This window comes from Chelonoidis abingdonii, chromosome 14 (genome assembly GCF_003597395.2).
Source record: "Chelonoidis abingdonii isolate Lonesome George chromosome 14, CheloAbing_2.0, whole genome shotgun sequence".
Classification (NCBI taxonomy): Eukaryota; Metazoa; Chordata; order Testudines; family Testudinidae; genus Chelonoidis; species Chelonoidis abingdonii.
Genome location: NC_133782.1, coordinates 33,659,579 through 33,669,611, shown reverse-complemented (window position 1 = coordinate 33,669,611; position 10,033 = coordinate 33,659,579).

The window sequence follows — 10,033 nt, the reverse complement described above, 5'->3', positions numbered from 1 at the left end:
GGGGCAGATTGACAGAGGCCCTGGAGGTTTTTTGCCTTCCCCTGCAGTGTGGGGCATGGGTCACTTGCTGGAGGATTCTCTGCAGCTTGAGATCTTCAAACCACAATTTGAAGACTTCAATAACTCAGACATAGGTTAGGGGTTTGTTATAGAAGTGGATGGGTAGGATTCTGCGGCCTGCTTTGTGCAGGAGGTCAGACTAGATGATCATAATGGTCCTTTCTGACCTTAAAGCCTATGAGTCTATGAGTCTATAATTCTCAGTTTGTCTCTTTGGCCCAATCAATATCTAAATATTTCACACACACCTTGAACAGGACGGAGTGAGAGAGGCCTGGGGCAGGGACCATCTCTTTGTTCTCTCTTTGTACAGCACCAAGCACAGAGGGGCCCTGGTCCTTGTCTCCAGCATCAAATAATAAAGACGTTTTAGTTCTGAAGCTTTAGCTTCTCTGGTCCATTCCCTGAGTGGCCGGAAGAAGTTTGAGTCTATTCACATACTGTCAACCTCAAAAACCTAAACAAAACATGCTATTCACTTTTCCTTCCCAGTAATTTAATGTGCCCATTAGCAAAGTCTCAAGGGAAAATTCACCTGTTGTGTTTGCAGGGTAAACAATGACTCAGGAGAGACATTTATTTTCTGGTGAGAGATACAAGGCAAAGCAAACCATGGATCTCAGTACAACTAGGGTGTCCAGCCAGCCAGATCGTTACTACTCTGCTCTGTGGTGTGTTGCTATACAGACCCTACATGCCTCCGCCAATGGTGTGCAGGGTAGATGTACCTTGAGACAACTAAAATAGGTGAAGGGGGTGCAGATCGGAGACAGATCCTGCTCTCTCAAACACCAAGTGAATAGGTCACGTTCCAGATTCCAGCTTCTTCTATACCAACTTGGAGGTAAATAAACCTTTCACCTCACCTTCTTTAAAAATAGATGATTGAGTACAGGGAAGAAAATGTCACCGTATCCGTCACCTACACAAAGGCATCATTTCCTTTTCGATGATGCCAAGTCTTTTCCCCAGGCCATGGAAAGAATTCATGTTGTAAAGCATTTTGGTGATGGAAAACTCTCAGTGATAAGAATGAGAACATTGCTGAGGGCTTTCCATCTTCAGTACTGAGCATTTCTTAGAAATACTTCCAGTTCCACGCACACGGCCAGGTAGGCAGGCAGAGCTTCAGAGTCTCAATGCGTGGATGAGATGATGGTGTGGAGAGGAGGGGTTTAGATTTATTATATAGTGGGGAAACTTTTGGGATGGGGGAGCTTATACAGGAGGGATGGGTTCCACCTAAACCAAAGTGGAACCAAACTGCAACATTAAAAGGTTGCAGAGCAGTTTTTTAAACTAAGAGATGGGGGAAAGCCAACTGCTACAGAGGAGCACGTGGATCAGACAGAGACTTCTCTTACAGGAGAGTTTATTGATAGAGATTCTCTAGGTTTTAGTCAGGGGGAGAGGATGGAAGAGGATAAAGTATGTGTTGTCAGATGCTACTGGTGTGGTGCTCTGCTCTCCCCAGTGTTGGTATCACTCAGCTGCGTGTGTGTGTTCCTTCTTGTCCTGCCCCAGCTCTGCAGATAGCTGACACAGCAGACCCGAAGAGAACCCCCAAAGACCACAGAGTCTAATAAGGCACGAAGGCACTTCGGCCAGGTTTATTGCCGTATTGGACACAATCATAGTTCCCTCCAGATTGTTACTCTACAGGGCATACTACGAGTATGTGCCCCCGGTCAATGGACTCGGCTCAGTCAGTGGCGGGACTTTCCACTGCCCCCTCGGCCGTACAAAGACACCGCCCCAGAGATGCATTCTTATACACAGGTACAAATAAGTTACACATCACTCCTGACGTATTGAGGTGCAACCCTTCTACATAGCAAGGTACAACCCCTCTACGTAGTAAGGTGCCGCCTCTCACCTTGTACATGTTGGTTTGAACAAAACAACTCTATCCATCATATTACCCTTTTGCCCCTGTCATTGGGATGGGTCAGTCTGTTCCTTGTTATCTGTGTGGAATGTGCAAGTATGTGAATGTTCTGATCTCTAGTGTTCAGTACCTTTTAGGTATGTATCTTCTTGCAGCATCAGTCCTTTCCTTGCCAGCTTCTGTGAGCAGGGCCTGCCTCTGGCTCACAGCTTCACTTTGCTTTATGTTAGCAAAGTCTTGACCTTTACTTTAGTTCAGGCCTTAGGCCTCATACCAGGCCTCTGATACTGAGGTTTATATCTTAGGGCCTCTTCTTACTACAGTATGGGCCAGATCAGACAAGAAACATTCACATAAAAAAGAATCTGTCACATCAGAAAAGGGCAGACAAATAAACAGTGACAAGTTTTTATAGTGCTTGTACACAAATGCTAGAAGTCTAAATAATAAGACGGGTGAACTAGAGTGTCGCATGTTAAAGGACGATATTGATATAATAGGCATCATAGAAACTTGGTGGACTAAGGACAATCAATGAGAACAATCATTCCAGGGTACAAAATATATTGGAAGGACAGAGCAGGTCATGTGAGGGCGGGGGGAGTGGCACTAGATGTGAAAGAAATGTAAAATCAAATGAAGTAAAAATCTTTAATGAATCCACATGTTCCATAGAATCTCTATGGATAGTAATTCCGCGCTTTGATAAGAATATAACAATAGGGATCTATTACTGACCATCTGACCAGGACAGTGATAGTGATGATGAAATGCTAAGGGAGATTAGATAGGCTATCAAAATTAAGAACTCAATAATAGTGGGGGATTTCAATCATCCCCATATTGACTGGGAACATGTCACCTCAGGACAAAATGCAGAGACAAAATTTCCTGATACTTTAAATGACTGCTTCTTGGAGCAGTTGGTACTGGAACCCACAGAGGGAAAGGTAATTTTTGATTTAATCCTGAGTGGAGCGCAGGATCTGGTCCTAGAGGTAACTATAACAGGACCGCTTGGAAATAGTGACCATAATATAATAACATTTAACATCCCTGTGGTGGGAAGGGATGCCCAACACTGTGGCATTTAATTTCAGAAAGGGGAACTATGCAAAAATGAGGAGGTTAGTTAAACAGAAATTTAAAGGTACAGTGACTAGAGTGAAATTCCCGCAAGCTGCATGCAGGGCCGGCTCCAGGCACCAGCTAAAGAAGCAGGTGCTTGGGGCAGCCAATACTAAAGGGGTGCACTCCGGCCGCTATCAAGGTGGCACATCCGGGTCATCAGTGGCAATTCAACAGCGGGTCCCTCAGTCCCTCTCGGAGCAAAGGACCTGCCCCCAAATTGCCGCCGAAGAGTGGAGTGGTGCAATAGCATTGCTGTGGCTTTTGTTTTTTTGGCCGCTTGGGGTGGCAGAAAATCTGGAGTCAGCTCTGACTGCATGGACGCTTTTAAAAGACACCATAAGAAAGGCTCAACTTTAATGTATAGCCCAAATTTAAAAACACAGTAAAAGAACTAAAAAAGAGCCACTGTGGCTTAACAGCCATGTAAAAGAAGCAGTGAGAGATAAAAAGGCATCTTTTAAAAAGTGGAAGTCAGATCCTAGTGAGGTAAGTAGAAAGGAGCATAAACACTGGCAAATTAAGTGTAAAAATGTAATAAGAAAAGCCAAAAAGGAGTTTGAAGAACGGCTAGCCAAAAACTCAAAAGGTAATAACAAAATGTTTTTCAGTACATCAGAAGCAGGAAGCCTGCTAAACAATCAGTGGGGCCCCTGGACGATCAAGATAGAAAAGGAGCACTTAAAGATGATAAAGTCATTACGGAGAAACTAAATGAATTCTTTGCTTCAGTCTTCACCGCGGCTGCAGGATGTTAAGGAGATTCCCAAACCTGAGCCGTCTTTTGATAGGTGACAAATATGAACGAATTCATCACAGATTAAGTAGTCACTAGCAGGAGGTTTTGAATTACTTGATAACTTAACAGTAACACAAGTCCGGCGACAGATGAGCATTACCCAAAGTTTTGTTAACCTGTCGCTATTAAATCGGCTTAGCTACCCAATGACTGGAAGTTAAGCTATGTAACACCAAAATTAAAAGGGCTCTAGAGGTTGATTCCCAAAGGCAAATTTACAGGGACCGGTATAGTCTAATGTTGGGTACCAGGCAAATTGTTGAACACAATAGTTAAGAATAAATTGTCAGACAATAGAAGAACATAAATGTGTGGGCAAAGTCTACTGGTTTCCTGTTAAGGAAATGATGTTGTCTTCTAATCTATTGTTCTTTGAAGATCAACAAACGTGGACAAGGGACCAGTGGACATAGCTGTACTTAGATTTCCAGAAAGCCTTTGACAAGGTCCCTCACCAAAGGCTCTCTACGTAAATTCAGTGTATGGTAAGAGGGAAACGATCCTTTCATGGATCGAGAAACTGTAAAAAACAGGGACAATGACGTTGGAATTAACTGGTATTTTTAGAATGAGAGGGGTAACTAGTGATGTTCCCAAGGGTGAGTCCTGGACCAACTCCTTATTCAACTTATTTCATAAAATGATCTGGCGAAAGGGGTAGACAGTGAGTGGCGAAGTTTGCAGATGATACTAAACTGCTCAAGAATCAAGACCAAAGCAGACTGTGAAGAACTTCAAAAAGATTCACAAAACTAAGTGATTGGACAACAAAATGGCAAATGAAATTTAATGTGGATAAATGTAAAGTAATGAACACTGGGGAAAAAAAACCCAACTTATACATACATATGGTGGGGGCTAAATTACGCTACAACGAATCAGGAAAAAAACCTTGGAGTTATGTGAATAGTTCTCTGCAGACTCCCACACGTCTGCAGAGGCGTCAAAAAAAGCAAACGGATCTTAGGAATCATTAAAAAGGATAGAGAAATATGGAGAATATCTTATTGCCCTTATAAATCCATGGTACACCACATATTGAATACTGCGCACAGATCTCGCCCCTCATCTCTGGCATTGGAATATTTATATATAAATCCTGGTATGCCCACATCTTGATACTGCATAACCAGAGGTGGTCCCTTCTTCTGACATTGGAAAGGTTCAGAAAGGGCAACTAAAATGAATGGGGGCTTGGAACGGGTCCCATACATGAGAGATTAAAGAGGTTAGGACTTTCAGCTTGGAAAAGAGAGACTAGGGGGGATATGATAGCTGATGTATTAAATCATAATGGTGTGGAAAAATGACTAAGGAAGTTATTTACTTCTTTCCATATATTAAGAACTAGGCGTCCATCAAATGAAATTAATGCAGCAGATTTAAAACAAATAAAAGGACGTTCTTCTTCACGCGCACAGTCAACCTATGGAACTCCTTGCTTGAGGAGGTTGTGAAGGCTAGGACTATAACAGCATTTAAAAAAGAACTGGATACATTCATGACAGTTAAGCCCATTAATGGCTACTAGTCAGTCTGGGTAAGGAATAGTGTCCCTAGCCTCTGTTTGTCAGAGGGTGGAGATGGACGGCAGAAGAGAGATCACTTGATCATTACCTGTTAGGTTCACTCCCTCTGGGGCACCTGGCATTGGCCACTGTCAGTAGACAGGATATTGGGCTGGATGGACCTTTTTTCTGACCCAGTATGACCGTTCTTATGTTCTAATGTTCATGTAGACACTTACTCCAGTGACTGAGTAGGTTTTCCTATCTCTGTAGTAAATCCTCCTCCCCGAGAGGTGATAGCTCAGTGTGATGTTATTTGATTAAAATATGACCATGTAGATCATTGTTGTTAACACTGTTATACAATTGCAACAAATTTTATACGAAGCGTGTCAAGAAAGCTGTCAATAGTAAAGTGAAGATTTGCTGACTATGATTGTGTTATTTGTATGAGTGTATCATTTTTGTATCTGAAGTTTTGAGTATTGGCCTCTTTCCTGCTCCTACCTCTGGACTATGATGAACTTGTACTAATGGGACCATTCTATCCAACGGACTGAGGATCTTCCAGTGATTCGGAAGCAACCAGAGACTTAACAAGACAGCAGTTTATTCCATCACTGCTACAAACCTGAACCAAGAACTTTGCATTTATTGTATGTATTTGATTCCTTTAACCAATTGTAACTCTCACCTTTCTTCCTTTCTTTTTATAAATAAATCTTTAGATTTTAGATGCTAAGGGATTGACCACCAGGTGATTATTGGGTAAAATCTGAGTTATATATTGACCTGGGTGTGTGGCTGGTCCTTTGGGATTAGAAGAACCCTTTTGTTTCATGAAATTTTTTTAAATAACCCCTCCTCACTACATCTAGTGTTTTGGTGGTGGTACAAGGATTGGAATGCCTAAGAAAACTGCTTTTCGGACTTCTTATTGGCCAGTGTGGTGAGACAGAAGTTTATTCTGTTGGTGGATTGGTATATCTTGTGGGAGAATAACCACCAGTTTTGGGGTGTGTCTGCCCTATTTCTTAGCAGTTTATCCTGTGTTTGGTATTCTTAGTTGTGACCCATGGAGGCACGGTGACACTCAGTCAACAGAAGAATTGTTTCCTCAACCTAGTGGTGTCTACTGTGGTGCGGGGAGGAGGTCAACTTGACTACGTAGCAGAAGGCATAAAATTGTCCTTATCCCTGAGTGTACGTCTTCAGTACCAGCTGTATCGGCGGATAGCAATCAATTTCTCGGGGATCGATATATCGCGTCTTATCTAGACACGATATATCGATCCTCGAACGCGCTCCTGTCGACTCCGGAACTCCACCAACGCGAACGGTGGTAGCGGAGTTGAGAGGGGGAGCCGCGGACATTGATCCCGCGCCATGAGGACGGTAGGCAACTCGATCTAAGATACTTTGACTGCAGCTACGTTATTCACGTAGCTGAAGTTGCGTGTCTTAGATCGATCCCCTCCCCTAGTGTAGACCAGCCCTGAGTGATGTAGCTAAATTGAGGTAAGGTTTAAGTGTAGACCAGCCCTATGAAACACAGAAATGGACAGAATCTCTGTACTAGATGGGGTGGAGGGGGTGCAAAGAAGACTTTACCCCCACTTGGGCTCTATAAGGCTACTGGGTGACACCTGGTGTGTTTGATGTTTGTTTTAAATCTATTTATTGTCTTTTAAAGATCTGTTCCTCGGTAATGCTTTCACCTTGAAAATAAATGTGCTGTGGGGTAACTCATAAAAGTTGGCAATACGGGTTCATCACCCTTGACATGAAAGCAATGCAGTGGTGCTGCGCATTAGACAGATTGTGCAAGGCAGGAAGCTGTGCAGTCTAAAAACCTTCTGCCAGATGGGACTGTCTAGAAGGCCTGGGGAAAATGAGCCACATAGGAAGATTGAGAGGCTGTAAAAATAAATCTTATGACACATATGCCATTATTGTCAATGGAATTATACAGTGGCTCACAGAGTTGCACTGATGTGACATGTTTGGGTGTTACACGGTGTTGGACACTTTGTATCACTAGGACACCGTTTGAAAATATCCATTTGCCTTCTTTACTGTGGCTACCGTGTGGCTGGCTGAGTGGCTCTGTTTCCAAAACCAATGGGATTCAATAACAGAGAGCGAAGCAATGACCTGGGGGACCGGGGTGTTGGATAAAATAGCATTAAAACAGAGAAATCAGGGAGTGAGGAGCAGCTGTTTGGGGCGCAAGATCATTGGGTTGTGGGTCCTGTGCGAGTTCATAATCCCCCTTCACCCGGAACGTGAAGTTAATCACAGTGGCAGACAACACCAGCGGGGAGTGAAAGCAAACTCACAGCAGGACTGAGGAACGGTTCAGTTGCAGACAGAAACAAAACAAGATTCAATTGGTGAGTGTTTCTGAGGGAAGGTGACTGAAACACTACAGTGGTTGTGATGCTGGCAAAGGAAATTGTAAGGGGAAGGAAGTGTAAATTTGGCATCAGTTTGTGATTCAGTGACGTGTTGTTCTATCAACCAGGCAAGGTACTAATAAATGTCAACAGGATTGGAAACCTCTTTACCAAACTGCTGCTGCACCCTCTGTAACTCTCACCCAGCCTCCTCAACTCTTCCCCGCTCTTTCCTGTTTTCTGTCCTTTCAGACTCCCAACAGCCAGTGCTCCCAGTTCTAATAATTACAAGCAATATCTAAACACCACATTCCCTCCTCTCTTAAGTAACTCTCCCAATTAAAATAAACATTGTTATTTTAACCACAGGAACAAATAGGAAAGAAGATACTATACTATTGGCAGAAATATTACACTGGAAACACTGTAGATACTACATAACATAGTCTTTAGCCCCACAGGTGGTCATCTGGGTCTGACAGGCCGTCTCACAAGCCCCGGGTTTCAGTGCAATGTCTTGTTGTGTTGGTTCTATGGTGAAGTCATCCAATGCAGACTGGGTGTTGACATAATCTCCTCTTGGTGCATAGGCAGGTGCAAGATAAGAAGCATTCCATACCCGCCCATCAGAAAGTTAATAGGTGTAAGGTCTCTTTTCCAAGATTTTAAGAGGAGCTGTGAATTTATGGTCCCCTTTGCATAAGATTCCAGGTTTTTGTATTCTAATGAAGGAATCACACTCAAACTTTGGTTCCTTAGCACCCCATCGCTTGTCTGTGAAAGCCTTATACTTTGCTTGGTTCTGTTCAACTGTTTTTCTCACTTCATCCTCATTGGAGGTAGCAGGTCATGCCTTTAACAATCCAGCAATCTCCAGTTTAGTATTCATCTGTTTCCCATGCAGTAACTCTGCGGGTGATCTTTGCGTTGTGGTATGTCGTGTAGCCCGGTATGCTTGCAAGAATCGGTAGTGATTTTCTTCACACTCAGCACAGTAACATCTGGTATTGTAATTGCATGCCTCTGTTGACTGAACTGGCTACTGTGACATACTTTAGAAAAATGCCCAATCTTTTTGTAATGATTGCACTGAGCTACTTTTGCTGGACATCCTGTGTAGCTTACAAGATGTTGTGGGGATCCACAGTGAAAACATGCTTTTACTGTATTTTGCATTTGCTGATTCAGCGGCTTTTTATTAGTTTTCCTCTTGCAATTGCTTGTCTGCAATGATACTGAACTTTTCTGCAAAGGAGTCAAAGCCTGGACTGTGCTTTCTGTATCTCTGCTCATTATTTTGGCTTCAGATGTAGCTGACTCAATCTGAGTAGCAATGGTTATTACTTTTTCTAGTGTAAATTGTGGTTCTAGAAGTAAGCGTTCTCTTACATGAAGCATGGTTGTTTTCTCAATGAGCAGGTCTCTGATCATCTCATCTGCCATATTCCCAAAGTCACATGTTACAATCAGACTCCTCAGGGAAGCAATATACTGCATGATAGTCTCTCCTGGTTTCTGCTCACGCTGGTGAAATCTGTCTACTACATTCACTTTTGGCACAAAAACGTTCTTTAATGCAGGAGTGCAGTCTCATATTTATCATCTGCAAGGGGAAAAGTGTAAAATATACGCTGCCCTTCTGCTCGAAGGCAGTGGCTTAGCAGAGCACGCTTTCTTCCTTCAGAAATCTCTGTAGCACTGATTACAAGCAGATAAGTCTCAAATATATGGATCCAGACAGTAAAAGTAATTGGAGACTCACCTGGGCTTTGCAGAAAGTGTGCAGGTGGGTTCAGAGGCAGAAGATCCATCCTCATCGCCAAAATATTATATCAACAAGGCAAGGTACTAACAAACTTCAACAGGACTTTATTTTTACAGTGGAAACCTCTTTACCAAGCTACTGCTGCACCTTCTGTAACTCTCATTCAGCCTCCTCAACTCCTCCCCCATCCTTCCTGTTTCCTGTCCTTTCAGATGCCCATCAGCCAGTCACCCAGTTCTAATAATTACAAGCACATCTAAACACCACACGTCTCTCTCCCTCTCTCTCTGGAAAGGTCCAGGAGAATGTCAAAAAATGGAAAAAGAATAAAAGCCAGAAAGGGCTGGACCTTGTCTCATGGAGACTAACATAACCTGCTTTGATACCGTGTTGGTCGTGGTTTCCGCTCTTGGCTGAGTCCACTAGAGTCTGCTGGCCATTAGCTGAACTGAAAATATGTTTGCAGTGTAAGAAGTCACAGTCCACCCT